The sequence below is a fragment of the Pteronotus mesoamericanus genome, unplaced genomic scaffold (assembly GCF_021234165.1).
Source record: "Pteronotus mesoamericanus isolate MK-2021 breed Mesoamerican mustached bat unplaced genomic scaffold, CSHL_Meso_final scaffold_167, whole genome shotgun sequence".
NCBI classification, from domain to species: domain Eukaryota; kingdom Metazoa; phylum Chordata; class Mammalia; order Chiroptera; family Mormoopidae; genus Pteronotus; species Pteronotus mesoamericanus.
The window spans coordinates 27269844-27280517 of NW_026555308.1; the positions used below are offsets into that span (position 1 = coordinate 27269844).

The 10674-nt window shown below is 40.4% G+C and overlaps 1 pseudogene; it reads right to left on the reverse strand.

Annotated features, from left to right (window-relative positions):
* Window positions 1-1076: 1076 nt before the first annotated feature.
* Window positions 1077-10180, reverse strand: LOC129083478 (NADH dehydrogenase [ubiquinone] 1 alpha subcomplex assembly factor 4-like; annotated as a pseudogene).
* Window positions 10181-10674: the final 494 nt, after the last annotated feature.

Genomic DNA, 10674 nt, shown 5'->3' on the forward strand with positions numbered 1-10674 from the left:
ATCCAAATATATGTATTTTGTGATAAAGTCTTTTAAATTTTATGTCCTTTTTAATATTTCTCTTTTATTTTCATGATTTTACTTTTTTTTACAGCAAAATTGCCTTACGGCCAATTAGTTACCCGGTGAACATGTTTGTGGCAAATGCTTTTGGCAAAGATGCTAGAGCGAAAGTACCTAGAACTCTCTCAGACACACTGTAGATGCCCTCCGGGCCTTGTGTGGAGAAAACAAAACTATGCAAAGTAAAAGGACAAACTGAAACAAGCTGCGGGGAAGTGACTATCAGGTGGTGGAGAGGGGTTGTTGGCTACCTTCTGCGGGGTCGACTGTGTTCTGCACTGACCCTCGCACGTGCCCACACATTTCTCAAGCGCCACAGGTTCGTCACCTTGGGGCCCAACACGGGCGACCCCCAGGTCCTCTGACTGTGTGTACTCTCTGCGTCAGTGCATGTGGACTTTCCTCATGCACAGAGGGGCTGTGACTTTCTTCAGGTTTTCTAAGGGTTTTACAGGGCTGGTAGGGCTCCTGAGGAGCTGAATGATTCGATGTAGTCTCATTAAATACAAAGGGAGTAAAAGAAGGAAAGAGAGATACTTTTCTTTTTTACAATTAAAATACTGCTAAGCTTGTATGAGGATGCTCTGAGAATTGACGTTTTTCTGTTTGAACTCATGACGCTGGAATCAGGGATAAAAATGGCTCTTCTAAAATTGCCAGGGATTTGCTTCTGCGCCTCCTTTAAGAACGGAGAAGAGGCGTATTTGTTTTCTGTTCTGGGAGAGAGCCTTTAGCATCGGACAGCTGAGGTCAGAACCTGCTTATGGGCCTTGGCCCTGCTCCTCCCAACAGTGATTCCCCAGTCCAGCTGTGAGGACTTCAGCCTGATGGAGCCATGTGCGGCTGAGGGGCCAGGGAGAGCAAAAGGTATGGAAAATTGCTCTGTTTTTTTTATTTTTTATTATTGAACTCTGAACATTTGGTATTTTATATAATTTAACAGCTAAAAATGAGAAAATAAACAGGGAATGGGGACAGGTAGTACACAGAGGAAAAGAACTTCAAGATTGTCTTTATTTTGATTGTACTGCTTTCTTGTCTTTAGGAGGGAAGATTTGGACTGCAGAAGTAACAATATTTGAGAAGAGAATTTACATCTTTCTGTTCTAGATGGTATTCTGCTATTTTCTAAGAAGTCCATGGATCTGGATAAAGTTTATGATTGTTGAGAAGCGTCAATGCCTCTACAATGGAACTTTTGCTTTTGGGAATGTCCTCAATATTTATGTGAAAGGCATGGCCTTTCAGCAAGCTGAATTCCTTTGGCTCTTGAGTTATTCCAGCATCTTTTACCCACACAGATGACACTGGATCTTTGGAATCAACATACACACCTTTCAGTAATGACAGCAGTTTGTCATCTTTTCTACCCATTTCTTTCTTGATACCTGGATGGCTGCTCATCTGCTCCCACAGGTGGCACGTGGTGAGGAGTTCCTGGGGGTGGCAGAGGGCTTCATCTTGCTGATTTCCTGGTCCGCCCATTTTTTAAAATAATTTTTTTAAAAAAAGAATTGGCCATGTTGTTTAGAGCATCAACCTGATATGCCAAATTTGTGGGTTCCATCCCTGGTCAGGGGAACATATAAGAAGAAAACAATGACTATATAAATAAGTTGAACAACAAATCAATCTTTCTCTTTAAGTAAAAAGAAAAAAATAGAGAGAGATATCAATAAATAAAGAATTGAGGATTTGTAAGACATTTGAAAATTAGAACCTTTTCTGGATACTTGATGATATTTAGGAATTATTGTTTCTTTTTAGGTAGATTATGGCAAGATGGATCTATACATGCATACACATAAACACACATATTTTCACAGGCACACATATACGCATATATAATTTTTTATTGTAGTAAAATATGTTTTGATTTGAATTGCAAGGAGATGGCAGTTTCCTGTGGTAGAATGGAAACAAAGTTGTGGGTGGGTGGGTGAGAGTGGGGGATGGGAGAAGAGATTCTGACTCCCAGTTGTCTGGTGACCAATTTTTTAAGCTTAATGTTGAGGTCCGAATTCGGGTTTTATTTCCAGAGTACATGGAGGTGCAATTTCTGGATTTGAAAAGAGATCCTTTGCTTATTATCTAAGTTGTCTCCTGAGTTTCTACTGTATATAGTACTGCAGGGACTCTGGGACATGAATCTTAATCATCAGGATTTCCCTTACAAAATGAAGATTCATCACTCCCAGGAGCCTATAACACAAATAGGTTAATAATAAGCAAAGACACTACTTTAAAAAAGTGATTAAAAATTTCCCTTATGCAATTTTATGTCACTTAACCCCAGAGGTACCGGTATCTCTGAACATCCCATTAATAATAGATAATAATAATAATAGATTAAAAATAAATTCTAAAAACATTAATTAGCTAAGAAGAGATCTAGAAGAAATGCAGGTTGATTTGACATTCTGCCAAGACAATTTTTTATGAAACTACTTCAAGTTCTGAGCATCTTTAATGATATAATGCTGCCACCTGGTGTTTCTGCTCTTTTACTGCAGTAAGATTTGTGGAGTTGTCAAATCCTGCTTAGTGACAGATTAGATTTTCCTAGGCAGTAATTATTTGTGGTTTTATCTGAGAATAAATTAAATGCATTTAGCAAATCACAGAAACCTTGAGTTCCTTTGGTAGTTGGGTTCTTTTCGTAGCATCAAGAAAGACCCATGAGAGATGGGCACCTGTCAATTATCATTGGCACATTCTGATAACTTTTCTCTCTGTTTCAATCAATAGAAACAAAGTCACCTTCACAACCATGGCTTTATCTAATAATCAGCATTTTAAGGTAGATCATTTGGATCCCAGAAGGAGGTTTCAAAAATATTAATTTAAACTGAGAAAAATATGGGAGTGTGGAGGAAGTCAGAAAATCCGGAAGGTTGAGGGGAGGTCACTTGAAACGACAGAGTTTGAGTGCCCCAGGTTTTTAGTTATAATCTGTCTGAAGCAATCTATGTCACACTCTGCTGTGGATGAATTTTGCTTAGCTCACAGAGGTTTTCTGAAAAATTGCTTTAGACTCCAACAATAAAAAAAGGGTACCTGAGGTCTCTTTGAAAATCAGAATCTCCAGACGGTGCGCTCACGTTCCCAGTCGTATGATTGCCTGGAACACACATTCTCCGGTTTGCTCTAGGTCCTACCGTTTGTGTTTGCAATACAACTCTGTACTACAGCTTCTAGATTTTAGTGGGAAGAGAATAAAAATGAAGCTTTTAGAGTTAGAAGACGGGCCCGAGAGCACCTAGTCTAGCCCCTTTCTTTTCAAGAAATGAGAGAAAGCTGGGCGTGCCCAAGGTCACGTGCTAAGGCAGGGCCGGAGCCAGAGCTCAGCGCCAGAGCTCAGCGCCTTCTAGAGCTTCGGGTGTTTATTTGTCTGGGGGACCGGTTAGATTTTGGGTGACCTTATGCAAGTTATTTAGCCATTAGGTGCCTTTTTTTTGTGCCTTATTTATATAATGGCACCAGAGTTACTTTGAACTTTCTCAGAAAAATATTGAATTAGCTTTGAACACCCACATTCACAGAACGCATGAGTGCTGCAGGGCATACAAGCAATATAGATTTCAAATAAATAGAACAAGAAATTTCTTGGAGAGTGTACATCTATTCTGTACTGTCCAATAAGGTGTCTATTACCCATTTTTTGATACTTATATTTAAGTTGAATGAAATTAAATACAGTTCAGTTTCTCAGTCTCATTAGTCACATTTCAAGTGCTCAGTAGCCACATGTGGTCAGTGTATTGACAGCCTGCATATAGAACATTCCCGTTATTGTAGAATGTTCTGTTGGGCAGCATTGATGTGGTTGAAGATGCCTCTCCTCTTTTAGAGACATTTCCTGTAACCTTATCTTGGTTTTTCTTTATAATAAACAGAAATAATCAGAATTACTTAATGGGTAAGAGTAGGGAATTAAAGCCAGGTGAATGTTCGCTGTGAAAGTTGGATATTGAAATGAAAAATTTTATGTTGAAGAGAGGAATAAAATGCACCAAATGCAGGTGGTGGTGTAGAATGTGTTTAGCCATAAAATAGAGCCATTGGTTGCACCTGTGTTTCTAATACTTCCCCCCCCACCCCGAGCATCATGCCATTGCTGCATGTGCAAGTACATCCATGTACGGCTGTGATGGACAGCCAATGGGGATGCCTGTCCAGCATCCAGTCTACCTTCCTTCGGTACCAGAATTGGAGACCTTCTCCTCCCTTACTCCACATGGTTTCTCTTGCATCCTGAGCAGAATGACATGACTTATCCTTCTGGTGATTCTGAAGAGACCATCCATTATCTTCCCAGCTTTACCCTGGTTTTCATCCTTCCTGAGATCTGCTCACTCATCTTGCTCTTCCATTTGATGTACTACCCCCTTTCTTTCCAGAAAGTTAATTTTTTTTTGCTAAAGTTAGTCAGAACCCATTTTTGTTGCATTCAACCAAATAATCCAAAAATAGTATGATGCTGTTACTTTGATATCATAAGGGATAGAAATGAGTAAATACAGTAAGAGAGAAAAGAGGGATTCTTCCAGGAGTAAAAGAAAAGATGGAAATGAAGGAAACCAAAATGACACAGTGACTTTGAGTAAGTCATACAAAATTTATACTTGGTGAGCTGTTGTGGGAGAGGAAAAGCCTTTGTCCCAATCTACAAATGTTTACATTTGGTCCTATGAACAGGGAGGTGAATGACTACCACACACTTTGTGGCCAATATAGTCTCCCTACCACTGGGCCCATTCTTCCCATTTTTATCTCACTTTCATTTGGTACCTTATCCACGCAGACCCAGAGTGGTCCTGCAGTGGTCTGATTGCCTTCCCTTTAGTCTGACCCTTCTGTAATTTTATATATACACCTCCTCAACTTAGCTATCTCCCAAGGTTTGCTTATATTTTTAAACCACATTCTCTCCCATGCACTCTGGGAAGTTCAGGGTTTATAGGCTACTTTGGAGCATTATGTAAACCAGGTGGTAGAAATATATTGGGTTAGCTAAAAAGCCCATTTAGTTTTTTCTGTAAAATAAAAGACACCTTTTTTCATTTTTACCAAATGTGAATTGATTTGGATATTTTGAGTATGTTGGCTATCTTCTGTGTGGTAGAACATTGATTATTCTCAATTAATGTCTTGATTTGATTGTTATCAACTACAACTGGTCTTCCTGACCATGGAGTGCTGTTCAGTGAGAAATCTCCAGCATGTAATTTCACAAACTACTTTTAACACGTTCAGTCCACTGCAGCACCTTCTCCATATACTGCACAAATCTTTGCATTCCGGTTGCATTTTACCTTTCTTGAAATAGTAAAGCATAATATGGCAAAAATGTCGCTTTTTCCCATCTTCAATATTAAATTGGCTACAAAAAATTCACCAATTTTGATGTTTTTTTAAATGCATGCTGATCTGACAGCTGTCATAATACAATCTAACAAAATTGTTTTGAATGGTGTTAAAGACAACTAAGTGCTACTAGAGCCATCAGAAAAAAACCAAATGAACTTTTTGGCCAGTCCTTGGGGCAGAAAAAGTTGGAGTCTGGGCCTGCAGTTTTAAACCAAACCTGGATATAGAAAATGGGAAGCTCTTCACGAAGGTCCTGGATCCACTAATGGCCAATCCCACTACCTGGCTGAGAGTGTTTATTTTCCAGGAGGCCTCCACAGTCTTTTCTTGATTCCTTAAGCTCTCCAAGTTTTATCGTTTTTTTTGTTTACTGCCAGATTGTTTTCTAATGAGGGCAGAGGGGTCTGCAGCAGCCTTGGCCACGCATTTCCAATGAGTTTTTCAGTGGTGGCAGCAGGCATGTCTGCATTTACGAGGTCTGTCCTGAAAAAACCCAGCCATTGTTGATGTAGCGAGAATGATTTGTACGACATTGATGTAACCTGGCAGCCAAGGAGAGTGGACTGTAATGCACATGCCCGAGCAATGACAACTTCACCATACAAGTCAGTGGGGGCAGAAGACACTGTTGAGGGAGCGTGTGTACTGTGTGGCCGTCGCATTCAAAATGGCTGAGTAGGACAATGAATCTTCATTAAATTATGCATTAAGCTTGAACATTCCTCTGCAAAAACTATTCGGATGATTCAGAAGGCCAAAGCTGTGGGCAATTGGTGATTGGCAGCTTCATCATGACAACGACCCCGCTCATGCATCACATCTCGAGTGGTGCAGAGTTTTTTTGCAAAACATCAAATCACCCAGGTGACTCAGCCCCCTTACAGCCCAGATTTGGTGTCCTGTGACTTCTGGCTTTTCCCAAAATGAAAATCATCTTTGAAAGGAATCTCTTTCAAATCTTTTTAAAGGAGATTTCAGACCATTGATGAGATTCAGGAAAATACAATGGGGCGGCTGACAGTAAATAGGAGAACTGTGTGAGGTCCCAAGGTGCCTAATTTGAAGGAACTGAGGTGTCGTTGTCCTGTGTACAATGTTTCTTGTACCTTGTATCTTTTGCAATAAATGCCTCTGTTTTTCAAATTACATGGCTGGATACCTTCTGGGCAAACCTTGTACACCATGGGCATTAGAGTTTCCCATCAGGAGCCAGCTCACAGAGGGCAAACCTTCAAATTCATGGCACAGCAGGGCCAGAGAAGGACATTTATAATTTACTTGAAGTGCTGCTCAATCAAACTTCAGTGGGTTTTAGGAGCATTGACAAATATGAGCCTATTCCGGAGGAGTTTTTTTTTTGGGGGGTTAAAAATGTTGGGTTGTATGGTACAATCTCAGGTTCAGTGAGATTCTATAATTTTATAATTAGTGGCCTTTCCTTCCTCATCATGACTTACCAGTCACCTTATCAATTTAAGCATTTGTTTTTAAGCCCAAACCATACTATTATGCTTTTGTTGCATTCCTACTACATTGTGATTTTTTTGCTTTACTGGTTTTGAGGTCTAAATCAGTCAAATGTGTTTGAACTTACGCTTTATGAATTAGTAGCCAAACTCAAATCAAGGCCATGAACATCAGTAAATATATAAATCAATAAAAAGGGGAGGATACTTGTGCAGGGCCACTTTATGATCTTTATAATCTCATCATTTGAGTTTTCCAAAATGAGAGGGTACCCCCAAATAATCTATCTGGTAATATGATACTATTTTGAAAGCCCAATATCAATATGTATGGTTCAGCTCTGCTTGCTATTTGAATAAAAGGTAATAAAATTGGCAAACATAGTGTAGGGCAGAAGCCCTGATTGCATTATAGAGAACCATCCATAGGACAGTATTGTTCAGGTCATCAGCAGAAAACAATGGGCTGCCCAGGCCCAAATCTTTACCTCTAGTGGGCTGTATTTCTTAGATGTCAAATCTGTGAGTAGCAGACAGCTGATCATAGACTGTAGTTATATTAATTTTTGGTGCTGAGAACATCTAATGGCATTAGACAAGGACAGCTGCAATATAATGTAATGTTCCTGTCCTCCATTTCATGCTGTACCTGATTTTTTTCTCTCCCTGTAACATTGATTGATTCGGTAATGTAGAATGTTTGCTTTCCAGCTGGCAGATCTAATTGTAAATAAACAGCTGCTAGCTGCATTTAGACAGTGGATGATGTTGGCAGGTACAAGAGCAGGGTGTGCGGGATGATTTAAGGCCTGTGCAGTGGAGTGTGTGGGAGGCTGGGAAACAGACGCAGGTGGGAGGACCTGCGGTACAAAGTCCTCTGTGGCTCAGTATAATCTCAAGGCCAAGTATTTTAATTTTAATGTAAAATGAAGACTGGTATGTGGATTTTGAGGGCCCATGATGGCCAAGGTTATAAACTAAATACAAGAAACGTATAGGCCCTCTATTATCCAAGCTTTTTTTTTTTTTTTTTAAAAGAATGGAATCAAGTATTAGACTAAGTTTTGAAGGTTCTTTCTTTGAACAAGGTAGATTTGAAAATTCTGAATGAAAAGTGGCAATAATATGAAAGTATAGAGGGGAATTCTTCCTCATTTTTGAATTGGAGTGAGAACAGTAACAATGGCCTTATGTACCCTTACCTTAGTAACAAAAATGCCAGGACTTCACTAAATGTCATTGTCCTAGTTATGGCCATGCCTTTGCCTCGTTCAACTCCAGCATCCTCAGGTGTGGGTTTAGCACAAGGAACACATGTTTCCAAAGATGCTCATTGTTTAAGATTTTGAGCAACAACCCTTGAAAGTATCAACTATTATCATTGGTGTGAACCAAGGTGGTATTGCATGTCACGTAAGCAACAGATCTATAGTAACTGTCCTCTTCTTTGCTCTCATGTCAGGATCTCAAGTGGCCAGTACCTGCCCATCACTATTGACATCAATATGTGTCTCATCTTCTTAAGCGGAGATGTCCCTTTTCATGACTCAGAATAATCTTAAGTGTGACTCATTTTACCTCCCCTTATACCCAGACTGAAAGTTCAAAAATGGATATTGGTGGGGAAGGAAGATTTCCAATGGCTAGCCAAGGAAGGACCAAGGAGATACTGGATGGAGCCAGGTCAAGGTGTCCCTCTGACCGGGGACCATAGTGGGATGCTCTTCCACATTGCAGAACTGAAGGTGTACAATCTACTTAAAACAAGGAAAATCTTGGCTGTGAGACTGGACCAGCTGCAGAAATGAGTGAATGTTTGGAGAGGTGTATAGGCTCAAAGTACCTGCTGGCATCAGGAAGCTGGCTGCAGAGCCCTGTGGTGTGAAGACAGGCTCAGGGCAGAGCAGCAGCCAAATCGCTGGTAAATGTGGACCTGGGACCTGCAGGCTAGAAAGTGAACGGGGAGACATCCTGTTTTCTGTCTGGATTCACCTAGTTTTATGTCATAAATTCTTCTAGAAGCTGTAGCCCTTTTTCTTGCACCTTGCATCAGAGTATGCTAGATGTTTTGTTTTGTTTCTCTTTCTTCCTCTCTCTACTGCCTTTCTTTTTCACTCTTCTTTTCTCCCTCCCTCCCTCTCTCTCTCTCTTTGTCCCTCCCTCCCTCCCTCATTTCCTTTCTTTTCCTTTCCCTCCCTCCCTCCCTCCCTCCTTTCTTTGTTTCTTGGTACAAGCAATGTTTAGGTCTTTACAACTTTTTATCTACTTTTTCATACTTACCTGTCTCAGAGAAGCCCCCTCCTTTTTTGAAAGTATATTTTATTGATTATGCTATTACAGTTGTCCCCTTTTCCTCCCTTTTATCCACCTCCACCCTGTACCTCCCTTCCAGCCTTCCCCCCACCTCCTTAGTTCATGTCTATGGGTCCTACATATAAGTTCTCAGGCTTCTCCATTTCCTATACTATTCTTAACCTCCCCCTGTATATCTTGTACCCACCATTATGCTTCTTATTCCCTGTACCTTTCCCCCCATTATCCTCCCCCCTTGCTCCCTGCTGATATCCCTCCACGTGATCTCCATTTCTGTGATTTTGTTCCTTTTCTAGTTGTTTGCTTAGTTTTTTTTTTTTGTTCAGTTATTGATAGTTGTAAGTTCATTGTCATTTTACTGTTCATAGTTTCTGAGCTTCATCTTTTTCTTAGATAGGTCCCTTTAACATTTTATATAATATAGACTGGTGATGATGAACTCCTTTAATTTACCTTACCTGGGAAGCACTTTATCTGCCCTTCCATTCTAAATGATAGCTTTGTTGGATAGAGTGATCTTGGATGTAGGTCCTTGCCTTTCATGACTTTAAATACTTCATTCCAGCCCCCTCTTGCCTGCAAGGTTTCTTTTGAGAAATCAGCTGATAGTCTTATGGGCACTCCTTTGTAGGTAACTGTCTCCTTTTCTCTTGTTGCTTTGAAGATTCTCTCCTTGTCTTTATTCATGGGTAATTTAATTTTGATGTGTCTTGGTGTGTTCCTCTTTGGGTCTAACTTCTTTGGGATTCTCTGAGCTTCCTGGACTTGCATGTCTATTTCCTTAAAAATAAATTTTCAATTTCTTTCTCTTCCTTTTCTTCTGGCACCTCTATGAGTCAGATGTTGGAACATCTAAAGTTGTCTCAGAGGTTCCTCAGCCTCTCCTCATTTTTTTGAATTCTTGTTTTTTCATTCTGTTTTGGTTAAATGTTTATTTCTTCCTTGTGTTCCAAATCGTTGATTTGAGCCCTGGTTTCCTTCCCTCCACTCTTGGTTCCCTGTACATTTTTCTTTATATCATTTTGTACAGCCTTCACTTTTTCCTTTATTTTGCGGAGGTGCTCATTCATTTCTGTGAGCATCCTGATCACTAGTGTTTTGAACTCTCCATCTAATAGGTTGGCTATCTCCTCCTTGCTTAGTTCAAAGGAGTTTTGATCTGTTCTTTCATTTGGGCCATATTTCTTTGTCTCAGCACACCTGTTACTTTGTAGGGGGCGGAGACTTAGGTATTTGCCAGGGCCTGGGCAACCCATTTTGATGTGTTGTGGCACTGTATGTGGGGGAGGGGTCAGAGAGAGAACAATGCTGCTTGCTCAGCTCTTGCCCCATTTTCAGTCACTTCCCCCATTACCTGAAAGTAAGTTGTGCCCTTCTGGTTCTGATTCCAGGGTGGGTGGGATTGTGTATGTTCTAGGATCCTGTGGGTCCTTCCAATGTACTCTCCTGTAAGGCTGGAAGT